This window comes from Emydura macquarii, unplaced genomic scaffold, assembly GCF_026122565.2.
Source record: "Emydura macquarii macquarii isolate MOO-44397 ecotype Brisbane River unplaced genomic scaffold, CSIRO-AGI_Emac_v2 contig_3019, whole genome shotgun sequence".
NCBI classification, from domain to species: domain Eukaryota; kingdom Metazoa; phylum Chordata; order Testudines; family Chelidae; genus Emydura; species Emydura macquarii.
In genome coordinates, this window is record NW_027133156.1 from 4,511,588 (window position 1) to 4,532,002 (window position 20,415).

Genomic DNA, 20,415 nt, shown 5'->3' on the forward strand with positions numbered 1-20,415 from the left:
GTTTAGTCATGTGTTGAAGACACAGAAGCAAAAAACTTTTGCCACTAATTTATGCAGTCTTTCATTAAGATCCTGGGGAATGAGTAAGTGATAAATAAGCCAAAGAAGGGAGCCCATTTTGTTTCATCAATGAAATAGAAACATACTGAGCTCAGAAAAATTAATCAAACTTTTTGTGCAAAGGTAACAGAATGTAAAGTGCATTCCTCAGTTGAAGCAAACAAGCAAGCAAACAAACAAACAACATATAATGGAAAAACAAACAATGTTATATAATGCTGCAGAGACACCTGAAGATATCATAACAGAGATGGGCCTTCATTCTGCAAACCTTGCTTTTTGTGTAGTTAATTTCACATGTGCAAGCTTGGTGTAATATGTTCTGTTCTGACTTGAATATTTCATCCTACCCCCACTTTGCACTGATGTGAATGACTACACAAGGTCTAAGGTGATGGAGAATCAGAGTTTTTATGTTTAAATGGACAATGACCACAATTTGTATGAAACCCTGCCCTCATACCCGGCAGCTGGGAAGTCCTTGAAAATGCCTTTAAATTAACCTGATGCTGTGAATGCTCCCTATGCATCAGCTCTAACTCAAAAAAGAATCAAATCCACATGCTTGTTGCTCCTCATACTTCTGCAGTACTCCCCATTCCTTCCACCCTCTGAAGCTGATTATGACCTATATCTTGTCCAACATGGAGTGATGCTAGCCTTTAATAGTCCAACTTAATACCTGAGTTTATGAATTAGATGCACCATCTTTTACTTAATAGTATGATGGTTTTTATATAATGTTAGAATGGAAAAACATATCAGAGGAATGTTCAAATGCTTGTTACTGCCAAAGAGACAAGGTTGGTGAGGTGATAACTTATATTGGGCCAACTTCTGTTGGTGAAAGAGACAATATTTTGAGCTACACAGAACTTGTCTTCAGGTTGATGTTATTACCAGGGCAGATTCATCATCACAGCTCACAGCCACTGAATTCAATTAAAAAACAAGATTTTGGATCAGGCCTTTGGTTCTGTATAGCTAGCAGTAGTAAAGATCTTTTCCTAACTTAGTTCAAGTTTTTACCATGATTCTCAGTTTCTAATCAAAAGTATTTTCTCATCCATTGAAAAGCAAAATGAGAAAAAGAAGAATTCAGCCATAAAAGGATGAGTAATATTAGCTAAGAAATGTCCCAATATTCACTGAAATAATGAATCAAGACACAGTTAGGGCTACTTGGATAACTAGAATATGCTGAAACTTTAATTGCCTGCTGCTGATGTTAATTGTCATATGACCACGTCACACCCAAACCCTAGCCCGTAAACAGTTTTTATCCAAAATAAATAAATAAATCAATCAATGAATCAACTAGCTAACCAGGCAATAGTGCCCCATTATTTTCAGTTAAAAGGGTCTATCTGAATGGGCTGTGTTGTTCTAGCCACAGCTATAAAACTAACTGATGTGGTGGGTAGCAATTAAAGAAATAAATGCATATGATTATATATTTATATAACTCCTAGGTATCGGTTGTCTGATTTCTAATGGTCTCCATTAAAAACTCGGCAATTATCTCCTGTAATTAAAACTAACTTTTCTGTAGTGTTCATGGCATTCCTATATTTAAACTGTATATAGAAAGTTGCATTCTGCATATGCAGTGCTAATTGTGCTGCAAATATCATAGTCATTGTCAAGTTTTTAAATGATAGCCACTGTACTTGTACTGTAGTATGAATGCAGCTGTTAGATTTGCTCATTGTGATCTGGGACCATTGTCTGGCAGAGTCCTTTAAAGAACAGTATGTGAAGAGTTTAAAGAGATATATGATCAGATCCTCAACTGGTATAATTGGAGTAACTTCTTTGACTTCAATGGAGCTATATGGATTTATACTGACTGAGGATCTGGCCCATAATCTTGAGGAAACCTGAGAAAATCAGTCATATGGTAACAGCCGCATAATAAAGATGAATGCCAAAGGAATATATGCAGGCAGCAGAGAGATAGGACTGAGAGAACCTGACAACTTAAAAAATAAAAGGTGTTTTAGTTTCATAAATCAGGTATGTCACATAACTACCCAAGAATGTGGAATTTATTTTCATTTCTTAGTGGTGGGCCATTACCTCCTTGTGACTTTCTTTCACTATACCACTTGTGAGTGATCAGGCCCCCTGTCTCATGAAGATGGAGTTCAAATCCTAGTACACCATACTGGCATATAAAACTATGCCTTTGTTGATGTTCATTTCCTTTTGGCAGGAATTTTATTTGAATCTGTTCTAATTTTAAGTGTCAGCTTCTATCATAGCTAGATGAACACATACCTTATGTACTGACTGAGAGTAATGGGTATTTCTATTTGTCACTAAAACTTCACAGGCTAGGAGCAAATCCCTGATTCAAAAGATAAAGATTCTTCAAATTTCTACATCTTTCTGACTTACATAAAATTGAGGCTTGTTAACTATTCCCCCTTCCACTTACTTAATATAATAATAATTATTAATTGATAGTATAGCCTACGGTGAGCTAGGGACTTTCCAGACATTTAAGGATAGTCCCTGCTCAGAGGAATGCACAATCTAAGGACAGACAGGCAAGCAGACCAATATTAGGGAAAGGAAAACAACAATATTCAATTTACATTTATACAAGTGAACTCAAATCTCTGCAGGCATCTTGGAAGAAGTGGGTCTTTAAGAGGGATTTATATACAGATTAGAAAAGGGAGGAACTCATGGAGGTTGGAAACACATATAGGCATGGAAGTGATTGTGTGATATGGAAGACATCTGCCTTTAAATGTCAAACAAACTCCTCCAAATAACTCAAACTACAGTTGCACAGTTGAGACTGTGACTATCTTTTTGTTGAGTATTTGTACAGTACCTAGCACAATGGGGTCTTTGTCCATGACTAGGACTCCTAGGCACTATGGTAACACAAATATAAATAAATAAAAAGAAGTTAACAATGTATTATTTTTTTCATTTCTCATTATCCTGAATAGAGTATGGGAAATGAATTACACAGTGGTTTCGCTTATCAACCTTGCAGTTTTACTTATGATAAATACATAACACTACTATGATATTCGTAGATTCTGTAGGAGAGTAAAAGATGGACAAATGGTCAGGCCTAAGCTACAGGGAATGGGATCAAGGCTCAGGCAAACCTTGTTTCTGTTAATTGGTGTAAATCCTAGTTAGAGTCTGTTATCTTTCTTCTTCTCCTCCCTTCTGTGCAGGGAATGAGTCTATCACCACTCCTGCGCAAGGCCTTGGTGGGAAGAAAGCATTGTCTTCTTTCCCCTCTGGCATGCCTTTACTTCAAAGAATGTTAGTGTAAAATATATAGGTTTTAAGGTGGTATGCCTGACCTCTGTATGATAATCCTGTAAACAACAAACAGGGGCATGTATAATTATATTCATTATGTAATATTAATATTACATTTTGTTAATATTCATTTTATAGGTGTCAGTGTAACCAAATAAGAGTCTATGGGGAGTTGCTGAAAATATATACATTTACATACTATTATGGATAAAAGAATTGTAAAGTAACTCCTTGTTGCTCACTCGCAGCGCCAAGGTGGAATGAGCAGGCAATAAAGGGTTCCGTCTCCCCAATCCACTGCCAGGACAACCTGTTTGGTTATTTCTAACAGATTCCAAAGCCAGAATGGATCATTCTGATCATTTCTGACCTCCTCTACTACATTGGTGTGAAGGGATTGATTTGCTGTTGGTGCTTTCTTGTGGCCAGGCATGGCATAGCAGCTCTCTCCGCCCTGTGTTTCTCCTGCCAACAGCCACTCCAGCTCTGCAGTGCCTCTTCCTGTAACTTGGCCCTCTGGTCAGGTTACTTCAAAGTTTATCCCCTTCCACAGTAGTCCATCAACAAAATGCAAGGGGAATTAACACAAATAAACTGAGTTAATAGGAAATAGAGGGGAATAAGTCCCTCTCAAGATGCATCAGAATGTGGACCTCCCTTCCTAGAGGGATTGGTCTTCAGTCAGCAATCTTTTGAGAAGCTCCTGCCTTCATGTAGACCATTCCTCAGGGGCTGAAGATCTGTTCTCCTCCCAGCAAGTAGACTGTTCTGCTCCCCTTTTAAGATCCTCCTCCAGCCTGTACATTCTTTACTACCTAGTATAAGAAGTAGTTTAGTCTCCTGTGTGTTGTAATTATTTGGTCTTATTTTACTTGTTGGGGTTAGTGTGCGGGTGCTGGATGGTGCTGATGGCCTTTGACACACATGAGGTCAGACTTGATGATCTAATGGACCCTTCTTGCCTTAAACTCTATGACTCTATGACCTAGATGGTTTTGGAAATGCTTAGGGACAATGGTGAATACTAAGGTAATGTTTCATTGAAATTCTGAAATTCAAAAGATGCCAATCATCTCTATTCACTAGCATCAATTCCAGTGCTATGAGGCTTTGTCTTACTGAAGTATGAGGCAGCCTAGGAGGTACTATCGTAGGAGACTTCTGGATGTATCCATAAAAATATCATTTTGATAGAAAATTCCCGATCATTTCTACTTTGTAAATAGTATTTCTGGGTTTCTGACATCACTTATGTCTGTCTATTTCAGTTTATCTTGTTTTTTCTAAATTATATGGTCTTCAGGGTAGGGTGTGTCTTTCATTTTATGTTTATACAGGCCCTAGCAAAACAGGGCTCCACTCCTGGTCAGGGTTCCTAGGTTCTACCACAATAAAAATAAAAAGTATCGTGTATATAAAATATGCCCATGAAAATAAGCCAGGGTATTACAAGGTCTTGTCAGAGCTTATCGTAGCAATATTTATTGTAATTGTTATCTCTAATGTTAAACAGAATTGTTAGCAAGTTATTGAGGTGTTAGCCTATTTTATTCTATATATGTTCTTATACTACATGTATTACCATAGTAACTTTGTGCCTTCTGGTAGTGCATTGACGAATGTGACAAACATTTGCTACATGTTTGGGACTATCTACTGGAACTACTCAAGAGCTTAAAGTTAGGCATGTGCTTAAGTACTTTGATTAAATATGAAAAAGAACTACTGCCTCTCTATACTTACATAATGGGTTCAATTTTATAATATTAGGAATATATTTTCAGTGTTGACAATGTATTGTCTGACATAAATTTATTCTTCTCCTGTATGGAGAACAACTGCATTGTGACCTGTAATATGTAAAGCAATGGCAAAGGTGGCTTTTTAATTTTTTTCCCTTCTATTCCTCTAAGTTTAGCTGACTGTCACAAGTGCTGTTCATTGAATGAATGAGCACCTTTCCCACTAGCTATTGCGAGACAGGTTGTTTAACATGTAAACTGGAGTAGGAGAGTAGCTAATCCATTTGAGAAGTTATTAGATCAGTTAGAGTTACCTGAGAGCAGATTCATCCCTTCAGGTCAAAAAAGTAAAGGTGCCTTCTTTTATTAGTGAAAGTTCTTGGTTTAAATCCCAGTAAAAGTCCAAGTGGGGTCAAATACCAATGCACCTGGCCTTTCACTCACAAATTCCAACCTAGCCACTAAGTGTGTGGAGGATTTGCACCCATCTTATTTTTCATGTTTTGCCCAGCTTAATTAGTTTGGCTTTATGCTTGTAAGCACTTCTCATGACTAATTTACACTGGCAGACTTAATATACAACTACTTCCACTTCCATTTTGGATTTTGTCCCTTCTGGCCAAATTCACCCCTCATTTAAAGAACTTCTACTTCACTGAGTTCACCAGTATAACTTCGAACAGAAGTTACTTCTATGTTTAGGCAAGGTCCTAGAAACTCCACCTTTAGTCTAACATTATATCAGCAACTGCACTCCCATATAGCAGTGACTAGTTCCTCAGACTTATCAGGGTTCTTAAAATATGCTGCTTCATGGGGAAAAATAATGATTGTCCCTGATGTCTCTCAGCCTAGCCAGGCCCAAAGGTAGGTGGTTTGATGTGTAGGCAAGATGTTTTAGATCTTGCTCTTCATTTCTCATTATTATTTCCATGCACATGTTTTCTTCAATACCAATGAAATATTATCATATTCTTTTATATCAGTCAATTGGAATCTTTTTTTTTAAAGGGACAGCTAACTAGATGCCATTTGCTTCATCTTCTGCTCCCAAAGTGGATGTGGACCAGTTTCTTAAATCTAGCTTAGAAGGTCTCACGGATGACAATTTTTAATGGTTCAAATAATTTCCTGGAACTGGCTTGGGATTCATTATTTTAATGGGATCATTAATATTTTTTCTTTTGATTCGTTTTCAAACTTCATTCCAAATAAAGATGTGTAAATAGCACTTATGATTAGAATTCAGTTCAGATGGTAATATTAATAATTAATAAGCAGAACTAAAGACAATTTGATTGTTTCTGCTCAGATTCTATTTATCATTTTATTTGATTTTTCTCCCCTCACTTTCTCCAAACTCCTATTCTTGTAAATTCACTCTAGGAATATATTATTCAAGGTATAAATACAGGCGTATCCTCCTGAAGAGAATCCTATGGCAGAGGAACTAGTGATTGTATGAATGTGGGTTGTCACACAGAGGTGTGCACTCTCTGCATCGTGAAGACCCTAGCTCTGTGCAAAATTAGGTAGGAGAAAGGCATGGATGGGCCAGACTTAGAAACAGAGGAACCATTGCTATTTGCAGTCTCCCATTCTCCCTTCCAAAAAGATTCAGGGCTTCTTTAACGGATGGTGCAACTATGGAATAGGCTGAGGGTGGATTTATTCCCCTTGTTCATATATAGCACACAAACCCAAATTCCTCAATAATATGAGAGACGAATTTGATGAGAGACTCTTCCTAGAGAAATCTTTCCCAGAGGACTTTCACACAGGTTTTTTCATAGAAGGGATGATCCAGGCAATGGGCATTAACACTATTAGCATAATTGACATGATGAAATACACCCAGTGAAGATTGTTCAATTGTCATTATAGTTATAAATTCATAGATTATGAAGCCAAAAGGGACCAGTGTGATCATCTAATCAGATGACCTGCATAACACATCCCATTAGACTTTCCTGAATTAATTTCTGTTAGACCTAGAGTATATTTTTTAGAAAAAAAAAATCCAAACTCAATTTAAAAATTCCATTAATGGAGAATCTACCACAGACCATGTTCCAGTGGTTGTTCCAATGGTCAATCACCCTCACCTTTTAAAAAATAATGTGCTTTATTTCTAGTTCAAATGTTTTTGGTACAACTTCCAGCCATTGGATCTTGTTGTTCCTTTGTGTGCTAGAATAAAGATCCGTTTATTACCAATTTTCTCTTCCCTATACAGATACTTATAAACTTTGATGAAGTTATCCCTTAACCTTCTCTTTGTTAAGCTAAATGGATTGAGCTTCTTAAATGTTTCACTTTAAGGCATGTTTTCTAATGCTTTAACCGTTCTTATGGCTCTTCTCTGAACCAATTCCAATTTATCATCATCCTTCTTGAATTGTGGACACCAGAAATGGACACAGAATTCTAGCAGTGGTTGCACCAGTGCCAAATTCTGAGGTAATATAACCTTCCTCTGTATTAGTGACCTGTTCTCTTTATTATTTACCATTACCCCAATCTTTATGTCAGCTGCATTGATAAAGATGTTAAATGATGTACAGCCAAGAACCCTGCAGTACTCCACTAGAAACACACCCACTCTGCTTACAGTTACATTCTGTTACTTATCAGATAGCCAATTCTTAATCCGTTTAATGTATGCCATGTTTATTTTATATCTTTCTAGTTTTTAATCAAAAAGTCACGTAGAACCAAGTCAAATGCCTTAAAACTAGCCTAAGTATATTACATAAACTATATTACCTTTATCGATCAAACTTTTAATCCTATAAAAAGAGATAAGTTATTTTGAAAGGCTCAATTTTCCATAAACCCACATTGATTGACATTAATTATATTACCCTTCTTTAATTCTTTATTTATAATATCCCATATCAGCTGTTCCACTATTTTGCCTAGGATAGAGGTCAGGCTTATAATTGCTTTGGTCATCTTGTTTACCATTTTTAAATATTGGTACACAATTAGCTTTCTTCCAGTCTTCTGAACTTTCCCCAGTGTTCCAACAGTTATTGAAAATCAACATTAACAGTTCATCAGGCTCCTTGGCCAAATCTTGTAAAACTCTTGAATGTAAGTTATTCAGATTTGCTGCTTTTAAAATTTTAATTTTAGTAGCTGCTATTTAGCATCCTTCTGGGTTATTGATGGAATGGAAATTATTTCATCCTCCTCATCAATTATCATATGATATAGATACATCACCTGGATTTTTCCTAAATATAGAACAGAACTATTTATTCAACAATTCTGCTTTATTGCATTATTATTGACAGTTTTGCCATATCCATGTAGTAATGGACCAATATAATTTTTAGGATTATTTTTGTTCCATATATATATATATATATTATTATTATTAACTCTGCTGACTGTAGATGCCGCTTTGTGTCCTTTTGCTTCCCTTATCAATTTCCAAAAATTCCTAGCTTTTACTTTATATTCATTGCTATCAACTTCCCCCTTTTTATTTTATTTTATTGTATTGCTGATTTCACTTCTCCTCTGAACTAGGTTGTTTTTTAAATAGAAAACTTGAAAACTACACTTTCTCACTTTACCTGCTGTAGCCCACATTCCATCTCCATGTCATGACTCATCTTCTTCCACTGATCTTGCAAAGCCAGCTTCTCCTCCTCTCAATGTATCATGCCAATATATTACAGGAAGAAACACCCTAAAGACAGGAAAAATAAAACACTGTCCTCCTGCCCAACCAGTAATTTGTCCTAATCAGTAGTATGTAGGAGTTTCTGAAACTTCAGTCTCTTTAATAGGCTGTGTCTTGCCCACATTTAACATAGCTAGAGATATCTGTCAGGGCAATTATTATTATTATTATTATTATTATTATTACTATTATTTATTTTAAAAATCCTACCAGTCAGCTTGACTGCATTGAAGTACATTTTTAAAGCATGAGTACATGGTTAAAATTCTGTGTTTATAGTTGTACCTAGAAAAACAATTTGTCCCCCTTTATCTCATTTTTTATTTCATGTCAGCTTACGTTGGGCTTGATGGTGCATCGTTACTCACATTGCTGATCACTTACATATGTGAGTAGACCCAGTGACCAAGAGACCCAAACATCTTTGCTCTTCGCCCTTTTCCAGTATGGCCATTTAATGAATGCAAACAATTCCCTAAGTTAGTTCTGCATATCATGCTATTTAACTCACCATGGGAGAGATTTGGGCCTTTAGACTCAGCTCTGAAGCTACTCTGCCCCCAAAAGAGCACTGGGAAGACACTGTAACTCAGATACATGCCTCTGAAGAATGTTTCCTCTGGAGCTCTCAGTTTCTAGTGATGAATGAAGAATGCTCCATTGTCCCTTTTCAAGATAATGTATCTTTTTCTTCATGGGTCTACTTATTTCCACCCCTTCCCCATCCACTTGATCACAAGGGAGAGCATTAGGTATGCAGAATTGCACTCTCCCTTCCTCTGCCATGAACCACAATCCAGGACAAAGCTACTCCTGGAGGAGAGTGGGGTGAAATCACTTTCTCCAGATATTCCCTGGTGAGGTCACATGAGATGAAAGCAAAAAGTAGCTTCAAATCACAAAACAGGAGATATTATTATAAATTTAATGAACACATCTTCCAGATTCAATGTCATTTACCAGAAAATTCTCAGACACTGGTCATACTACTTGGTCCACATTTTAAATGCTGCAAAGTGGATGTAAAGGCCCAGACCCTCAGCTGGTGTAAATCAGTGTAACTATTGAAATTATCCTGATTTACACCCACTGAGGATCTGGCCAAATTATGAAGTGATCTGGAATATTTATAGAACAGTGAAATAACTGAAATACATTGTGAGTAAATGTCAGGAATCCAAGATATTCTGAATAAAGAAAAGCCTATTAGCACATATATTTCTTCTGTCTCTGTATATGTTCAAAAAGGCAAAAGAGTTGTTGTTTTCCTTCATCCCAAAGCCTAGTGTCTGTGGGAAAAAATGGTGGCACAGAAAACTAGTGTATTTTTACTGCAATCTCTGTCTGTGATTTTGAATTATTCAATGACAGTATCAGAGATGACCTTCAAAAACACTTGGCAAGGGCAAGAAATAATCAGCCAATGGTTCTACTTAACAAAGCTTTCATTTACTGCATCCTTCAACCATTTTCTTGCCTACACTGTTAATAAAATACCATACATACTTATTGCACTGTATAAGTGATAATTATACTATCTTGAATATATAATATTTCAGATTCTTGAAAGGAGCTTTAGGATGCTTTGGTGCTCCACCCTTCTATTTCCCATCTCTAAGAATTATGAGAGCAACACAGAAATTAAGTAGGTCTCAAGCAAGACCTAAAACCGTACTGAAGATATTGATACTGATTATTGTTTCTGCCACTTTTATTCACATTGAATAACACCTTACTCCAACAGCAACAATGGGACTACTCATGTAATAAGGTCATATTTAATGTGACTAAGACTAAGGGAGAATCAGGCTTTAAGATTGGGAGCCCTTGCAGCATTAAATAACCCCAGGAGACAGGTGCAATCTATATTTACAGTACTTTTAATGTCATATATGTACAATACACTTACAGCATAAGCAGAAACTGGATATCAAGGTATATAATTTCAATCTCTCTTTTTTAAACTTATCTGCTGTGTTTCTTTAAATTGTATAATTTAAGTCACTTACGGGTAAGTCACTGCCTGCCATCCTGCTTCAGAACATGTACTTGTATGCTGCCACACCTACCACTGCTGTCCCCTGTGTGTTAAAATACTATGTTCTACTGCCATGATGTCTATTTCTCAAGATGAAATTGCCATACAGCCTGTCTCCTGTGCTTAAATACTTCCCAATCATGACTTTCGCCTCTGACTACATCTTGGCAGCTGACAAATCATTCTTATAGGAACTTAGACAACAACTGTGATGATGTGTAATAATTTTAGGGAACAGCAAGGGTGGAAGCAAAAAGGTATTGCTATTTTCTTTTTCAAAAAGAGCATTATATGTGTAAGAGGTCTATTTCTAACATAAGTGATGCTTGAAAAGCTAGCTTTCACTGACCAACAACTATAATATTTTCAATGCATATGCTTGTACATAGAAATGATCTCAAACCAAATCTCAGGCAATGAACACAAACCTAGATATACATTTTGAAAATGGCCCTTTTTTTGCAGTTTGAAGAAAGGAAAGAACAAACAAGTAAACATATGCTCTGCATTGTACCTGAGAGAGCACTGTGTGTGAGAGGCTCACCCTGTAAGAATAATCTTTGTAAACTTACTGATAAGGACATAAAAACTCTGGATTTAAACTGACATGAATTCAGGCTCTGGATCAGAATTTTGCATCTAAACCAAAGGCAGAGAGTAAAATTCTGGTCCTATTAAAACCAATGAAAAAATTCCCATTACTTCAGTGGGGCCAGGATTTCACCCAGATGATTGTTACCATCTGCAACTAGTGAGTTCAAAAGCATCAATACACTCATATTGAGCTAAGAGCCCATGCAGCTACTGAAAGTGTTGTCCCTTCTTCCCTGACAAACCAGACTCATGAGTGCTTATTAATCATTGCCCAATGTAGATAATAAACATGAGGTGTCTTTAATCAATAATTGTATTCAGGTAAAGTACCAAGGAAGTTTTGTCTGGGGAAGGAGAGTAGTTGTTCACAGGGCTGTTTTAAGACCTTCATAGACCCTAGGCACACTTGCCTTCGTAGGCCGACCGAAATAACTAATTTGATTTTAAGCTATTAATAAATAGTTTTTTAAATAAAAATAAAAAATTATATATAAGAAATTTTTTCGTAGGCCCTGAAAGTTTCGTAGGCCCTAGGCACTGTGCCTATTGTTCCTAATGGATAATACAGCCCTGGATGTTCAGGATTCAGGCACAGTTATATAGATTTTAATGGGAGTTTTGCTTGGGTAAGGACCTCAGAGTTTGGCCCTTTATTCCTAGTGTTCTAGCGTATATCTATGCAACTGTGAGGCTTTTTTGTGTACTGGCCCTTTACCAATAAAGTGGTAGTCTGTTATATTGGAAATTCATTGTGAGTTAGTTCAAGATGACTGCAGGTTTATAGAGCAAAGGCCCCAGTACTGCAAATACTTATGCATATTCTCAAAGGTCGGGGACCTAAATCATACACCCTGTGTACCCATGTTTGTTTCTTCTTTGTTATTTCTTTTAATCCAAAGCATATAGGGCATGTTCACTCTGTGTCTGAAGAAAAAGAAACATATATAAAACTCTAAAGGAATATAAAAAGATAACTATCATATAAGCCATTATACAGACCTGGTGTACATTTAACTACATAATACATAAAAAAGAATGAAAATTAAATCAAATCCAGTCAGAGTCTAGCTATCATACTAATCATACTAATTAGCTATCAACTAATCTAAAAAAACACCAACAAAGCCAACCCAGTTTATTATTACAATGCATATTCTGTGTATCTGATTATTAAAGAGAACACTGAAAGAGTAACAAGAAATGTAAGAGCCAATTTCAGGTCTTTTGTTTTGGAAAAGAATTTCTTTTGATATGTTCTGGGAAATTTACTCAAATCAGCTAAATTCAAGGAGATTCGTCTGTGTTTTATAACTCATTTGTTCAAAAGAGGATATCTCTGCATGACCCAGCCTTTAAGCGTGGGAATGAATTTCATACTCCATTTTCATAGAAATAGCTTTTTAGTATAGGATGAAGCTGTAAACAGCCACTTCTTCAGTATTGCTGTGGTGGTTGTAATTGAGGAACATTTGTGTAAGTATTAACTGAGGTATATAAATTCAGTTTTTGAAACCTAAGGGGAAAACTGCCATGTGGAAAGAGGGGAAAATTGTGCTGGAAAAGACATTTTCCTATAAAGTCAACAAAAGCCTATCTGCCATTTGAAATAATAGCAGTCTGAATCCCACAGCCCCATTTAGTGGGAACTTTGCTTTTATCTATGTATCTAAGTGTTTACACCATACCCATTATAATAAGAGTTTGACACAAGTAGCACTGTAGCACTGTGATGAATTTCACTGGTTCTTGCAATGCTACATGATTTCAGGAAAATTACATATACTGGGAACCAGCTCATCCATGTTAACCAGGGGGTGTGACTACTCAGGGAGAACAGAGTTTTAAAAAGCCTGCTCCTAAGTGACCACAGGAGCTAGTGAGCAGGAGCTTCTAACAAGGGAGTTTGCCAGAGAGTTTAGAGGGGGAATGGGAGAGTGGGGTGCCTAGATATGCTTAATTAACATTCTTTAAACTAAAGACTGTTAGGAGAATGTGAAGCAAATAAGGTGAAAGACTAAATAACAATCTTGCTTTTAATCCAAATAAATTAGGAAGCAAGCAAGAAAGAATGAGAGTGAAAGCACAAGGTTAAACTCACCCCCAAACAGAGCAAAAGTTTTGCCTCTCTGTAATGAGAGACTGTAAGGGGACATCTTTGAGCAGGAGTTATTATAGTAATGCAGCAGCTGGGAGGGGGAGAGGTGGAAAGACGCTGAGGTACAAAAACTATGACCAGATGTAACCCCTCTCCCCAGCCCCTTCCATCAGATACAAAGAAGGCGGTGTCAAAGATCACAGACCCCAAAATGGAATATGACCAAATACTGGAGGGGATGGTACTGGGAAGAGGCCCTACAGGTATAATTAACCCTACCAAGCAGTAGGAGGGGAAGAGGGGGTTTCGTCGGCATGTGGGACCAAGGTCAGGGAAAGAGGGAGTATGGATGTATAGAACTATGGTTGAGGGGAAGGGAACTCTATCAGTGTAAAGAGAAATAAGCACAATTGGAGTGAAGGGCTTGGAGGTATGGTTATGGTTTTAAGCTTGTCAGTGTAACCACCAATAAACCCATTTCAGAGTGTCTGCAGATTGGACTCTGGACTGTTGCTTTCCAGTGAACTGTGTCTGGGAACTGAGAGGGGACAGGGCGGGGGAGCCTTAACAAAGCCCATAAACACCCCCGATAAAAACAAAACAATAATAAAGGAAAGATCTGCAGGAGTAAAGAGAATGCAGGCAGAAGTCCAGCAACAGAGTGGGGGCTATCCAGTTTATTGCACTGAATGCAAAATGTCTGATTACCTGCCTTATGGAATATGTGCATTCGGTGCAAGGAGCTCCTGGCCCTCAGAGACCATGTATGGGATATGGAGACCAGGGTGGCTGAACTGAGTTGTTAAGGGAGACAGAGAGGTACATAGTTGCAACTTTTGGGGACACAGTAGAATGGTCCCATCCCTGGCCTGACAGCATCTGTACTGCTGTGGAAGATGAAAGTCTCAGGGAAGGGAACATGGAACTGGAGCTGAGGGAAATGATCCATAGTTGGGATCCTCCTTCCAAATGATGTCATGGTATCCTCTCACACTGAAGGGGAGGGAACTCCAGTTATTAGGAAGAGACAGGTAATAGTAATGGGGGACTTGATCATTAGAAACATAGATAGCTGGGTTTCTGATGACCAGGAGAACCACATGGTGAGTTTCTTGCTGGGTGTGAAGGTTGTGGATCTCCCAAGACATCTAGACAGACTTATGTATAGTGCTGGCAAGGAACCGTGGGTCATGGTACATGTACGTACCAAGACATAGGAAAGGATAGCAGAGAGGTCCTGGAGGCCAAATGTAGGCTGCTAGATAAGAAATTAAAGTCTAGGACCTCCATGGTAGCATTCTCTGAAATGCTTCCTGTTCCTCGTGCAGGGCCAGTTAGACAAGCAGAACTGCAGGGTCTCAATGCATGGATGAGACAATGGTGTAGGGAGGAGGGGTTAGATTTATTAGGAACTGGGTAACCTTCTGGGAAAGGGGGAGCCTATACAGGAAGGAAGGACTCCCCCTAAACCAAAATGGAACCAGACTGCTGGCACATCAAATTTAAAAGGTCGTAGAGCAGTTTTTAAACTAAGGCCTGGGGGAAAGACGACAGGTGCAGAGGAGCACATAGTTCGAACAGAGACATCCCTTAGGAAAGGATTTATTAATGGAGATTCTCTATATCCTAGTAAGGAGGAGAGGATGGAAAATGATAAAATATGGGTAGGATCTGATGAGAAACAGTCAAATGAAAAAGAGTCCCATTCAATTATATCACATAATGGCAGACAGTTAAAAAGTGATAGTTTTTTTAAAGTGCTTATATAAAAATGCTAGAAGATGGATGAACTTGAGTGCCTTGTATTAAATGAGGCGATTGATATAATAGGCATCACAGAAACTTGGTGGAATGAGGATAATCAGTGGGAAACAGGAATAGCAGGGTGCAAAATATAGCGGAAGGACAGAAGAGGTACTGATGAGGGAGTGGTATTATATGTGAAAAAAAGCATAGAGTCAAATGAAGTAACCACCTTAAATGAACCAAACTGTACCATAGAATCTCTATGAATAGGAATTCCAAGCTTGAATAATAATATAACAGTAGAGATATATTATCGACCACATGAGCAGGATGGTGATAGTGATTGTGAAATACTCAGGGAGATTAAAGAGGCTATACAAATAAAAACTCAATAATAATGAGGGATTTCAACTATCCCCATAGTGACTGGGTACATGTCACCTCAGGACGAGATACAGAGATAAAGTTTCTTGACACTTTAAATCACTGCTTCTCGGAGCAGTTAGTCCTAGAACCCACAAGAAGAGAGACAATTCTTGATTTAGTCCAAAGTGGAACACAGAATCTGGTCCAGGTGAATATAGTTGAACCATTTGGTAATAGTGACTATAACATAATAAAATGTGACATCTCTGGGCATAGGGGAACACCAAAGCAGCCCACCCCAGTAGCATTTAATTTCAAAAAGGGGAACTACACAAAAATGAAGTTAAACAGAAATTAAAAGTTACTATGCTAGAAGTGAAATCCCTGGGGGCTGCATGGAACATTTTTAAAGCCTTTTCATAGGGGCTTAATTTAAATGTATACCCCAAATTAAAAAAACATAGTAAGATGACCAAAAAAATGTCACTGTAGCTAAACAACAAAGTAAAAGAGGCAGTTAAAAGCAAACAGGCATCCTTTAAAAAGTGGAAATTAAATCCTATTGAGGAAAATAGAAAGGAGCATAAACTTTGGCAAGTGAAGTGGAGAAATATAATTAGGAAAACCAAAAACAAATTCAGAGAACAGCTAGCCAAAGACTCAAAAAGTAACAGGAAAAAAAGTTAAGTATATCAGAAGTCAAGAAGCCTGCTAAACAAGCAGTGTGGCCACTGGATAATCTAGATGCTAAAGGAGCACTCAAGGAAGTTAAGGCTATTGCAGGGAAACTAAATGAATTCTTTGCATCGGTCTTCACAGCTAAGGATTTGAGGGAGATTCCCAAACCTTAGCCATTCTTTTTAGGTGACGAATCTGAGGAACTGTCCCAGATTGAGGTGACATTGGAGGACAATTTGAAACAAATTAATAAATTAAACAATAATAAGTCACCAGGACCAGATGGTATTCACCCAAGAGTTCTAAAGGAATTAAAATTGGAAAATGCAGAACTATTAACTTTGATATGTAACCTATCATTTAAATCAGCTTCTATATCAGATGACTGGAGGATAGCTAATGTGATGTCAATTTTTTTAAAAGGCTACAAAGGCCATGCTGGCTATTACAGGCCAGTAAGCCTAACTTCAGTACCAGGCAAATTGGTTGAAACTATAGTAAAGAACAGAATTACCAGACACATAGATTAACACAATTTTTTGGGGAAGAGTCAACATGGTTTTTGTAAAGGGAAATCATGCCTCACCAATCTATGAGAATTTTTGAGGGGTTCAAAAAGCATGTGGACAATGCTGATCCAGTGGATATAATTTACTTTGATTTTCAGAAAGCCTTTGTCAAGGTCCCTCACCAAAGGCTTTTAAGCAAAATAAGCTGTCATGGGATAAGAGGAAAGGTCCTTTCTTGGATCAGTAACTGGTTAAAAGATAGGAAACCATGGTCAGTTTTCAGAATGGAGAGAGGTAAATAGTAGTGTACTCCAGGGGTCTGTACTAGGACCAGTGCTGTTCAACATATTCATAAATTTTCTGGAAAAAGGTGTAAACAGTGAGGTGGCAAACTGTGCAGATGATACAACATTACTCAAGATAGTTAAGTGCAAAGCAGACTGTGAAGAGTTACAAAGGGATCTCACAAAACTGGGTGATGGGGCAGATGAAATTCAGTGTTGATAAATGTAAATTAATGCATATTGGAAAACATAATCCCAACTATACATATAAAATGATGGGGTCCAAACTAGCCATTACTACTCAAGAAAGAGATCTTGGAGTCATTGTGGCTAGTTCTCTGAAAACATCCACTCAATGTGCAGCGGCAGTCAGAAAAACTAACAGAATGTTGGGAATCATTAGGAAAGGGATAGATAATAAGACAGCAAATATTATATTGCCTCTTTATAAATTCATGGTAGGCCCACATCTTGAATACTGCATGAAGTTCTGATCACCCTATCTCAAAAAAGATAGGGGGGATATGATAGAGGCCTATAAAGTCATGATTGGTGTGGAGAAAGTAAATAAGGAAGTGTTATTTACTGCTTCTCATAGTACAAGAATGAGGGGGTCACCAAATGAAATTAGTAGGTAGCAGGTTAAAAACAAACAAACAAAATAGAAATATTTCTCCGCACAATTCACAGTGAACCTGTGGAACTTTTTGCCTGAGGAAGTTGTGAAGGCCAAGACTATAGGACGATTAAAAAAAGAACTAAATAAGTTCATGGAGGATAGGTCCATCAATGGCTATTAGCCAGGATGGGTAGGGATGCAGAACCATGCTCTGAAGTGTCCCTTGCCTCTGTTTGACAGAAGCTGGGAATGGTAGCCAGAGGATGGATCACTTGATGATTACCTGTTCTGTTCATTCCATCTGAAGCACCTGGCATGGGCCTTTGTCGGAAGATAGGATACTGGCTTAGATGGACCACAGGTACGAATCATTATGGCTATTCTTATGTTGAATTCCAAACTGGTGAGGGATTCAGGAAGCTTTGTTTATTTTTATGAGAGTTTAAGTTTATTTCTCACACTATATCGTAAGGATATGATGTACCCATCACCAGGGAATAACCATGCCTTTCAAAGCTATAGTAATCCTAATGAATGGTCTATCAAGAGATCAACATTTCTTGTTTTCAGTAATTGGACAATTTTTTAGAAACTTCATAGATCTTGTACTTCTATTCTGATTCTTCTTTTATTCCTCTCTCGTTTTATTCTAAGAACAGAGAGAGTGATTAAGTTTTCAAAAAATAATAATTTAGTTTCCTGCAGTGTTATTAGAAAGTCTCAAATGCATGGATTACTTAGATCTGGTCTATGTTTGATTGGATAGAACATAGTCTCACCTAAAGTCCAGTCCACTATTCAAAACAGAGTCTTGTGTGAAATAGAAGAAAGTCTAGTGCTGACTACTAGGCCTAACCAAACCGAAAACTGTCTGAATCCTGAAGTCTCAGTGAAGGACTTTGAGACCCTCCTAACAATGTTCTTGAATGTGGTTATCTTCTATATTCTTATAGCATGCCTCACCCTGAGAACAATGTAGAGAAACATGTGCCTCAGTAAATTATGAATTAGAAAAGCAAGAGCCCATTGATGTTTGTCTCCTCAGAAGTACAGTATGTTTTGCGATTCTCCTGCACATTCTATATTATGATCACTAAGGGTATGTCTATACTGACGGCAGCAAAGTCGCCACCACCAGATTGATCTTTCTGGATCGATTGATCGGTCAGTGTAGACCCACTCAATCGATCAGGAAGTCGACTGAGTAAAACCACCCCCTCAAGTAGCGTAGCGCTGCGTCGACAGGAATGCAGTTCCCGTCGGCACAGTGCAGTGAAGACGGCGCACAGAAGGGAAGCACAGCAGTCGAGAGGAGTTACGCAACCTACTCGGCGTAGTTTGTGTAACTTCCGTTGACTGCCACTGAATCTCCAGGTAAGTGTAGACCAGGGCTTTGTCTTTTAAAGACATTTGTAAGTGTTGCCTCACAAGGCCTCTCTGAGGAAAATGAAGCTTAGTATAGTTAAATGACTTGATCAAGGGCACACGAGACATTTCCTGCAGAGTTGGGAATAAAACTCAATTTTCCTTATGCCCAGTCCTTGGTTTTAGCCACAAAACGACACTCCCTTCATCCAATATCTATTTTAGTACAATTTGCCAGCTGTTATTTCCTAGCGTGCATTCTAGCATACATTTGAGTAGAAGCAAGCAAAGAATTACTCCATTGACTTCATTAGATATTGCTAGGCAGAGCAGTCCTTTAATGCAAGGACCAACCACATAGTTCATGTAAACCAGCGTTCCTTCGTTTTTTTTTTTTTTTAAAAGATGTGGCTTTCATTTCTGGGTGATAGAATTTATCTGCGGGATGTGAAAATTGCAAACATATTCATCACTATTCTTCCTTTTCTGGCCATATTAATGGGTGCTCATACTCAATATGATTGCATCCTCTTTCTATCAATTTATGAACAGGAATGATATGTTCTTTTCTATTAAACATCTCCAGGAAAACATATTCACAAACAAGCAGCCCTTTTTGTACCATAATGAAATCCATTTTACCACAGTTGAATGAATGCTACAATGTGTCTATTGTTATTATACTGGAATCCAGTGCAAACTATTTTTTTGTATACAAAGATAATATATGTTTGCAAAGCAACACATATTGTTTTGGTGAAAACAAAAAGAGTAGTGTACCAGTGACATTGATTTACCATCCAATGTGGAAGATGGGATGGCAAAGAATTGTTTAAGGAGGTGATTGTAAAAATTATCCCTCTCACCTCTGCCTGCTGAAAAAAAGTAAAGTATCACAAGTGATGGAATTTGGTTCATTTTAAAGGTGCATTTGACTATGTTTTCATCATCTGAACTTTTAGTGTATATGATTTTTAATAACAGCAATAGTAACAGTAACAATTATGCAAACCTGTGTATGCAAACCTGTGTTGCTGCTTCTGTTTCAGAAATCTGCAGGGATGGAATGGAAGCAAGTTATACCATTACCTCCCCCCACGCCAACTCATTGGGCCTACTTCTACAGTATGTTGGCAATGCTGTGCCTCCTGATGAGTAGTAAATGTGCTCTGTAAGCTGTTTTTCTTCAGATTCTTTATCATGTCTTAAGTCTGCTGCTAATCAACGGCTGCAGTAATATATATCTACATATATATATATATATATATATATAAACGCTGCAGTATTTATGTGAAACACACCATTTTTAATATGATTATATAGTCCTCCAG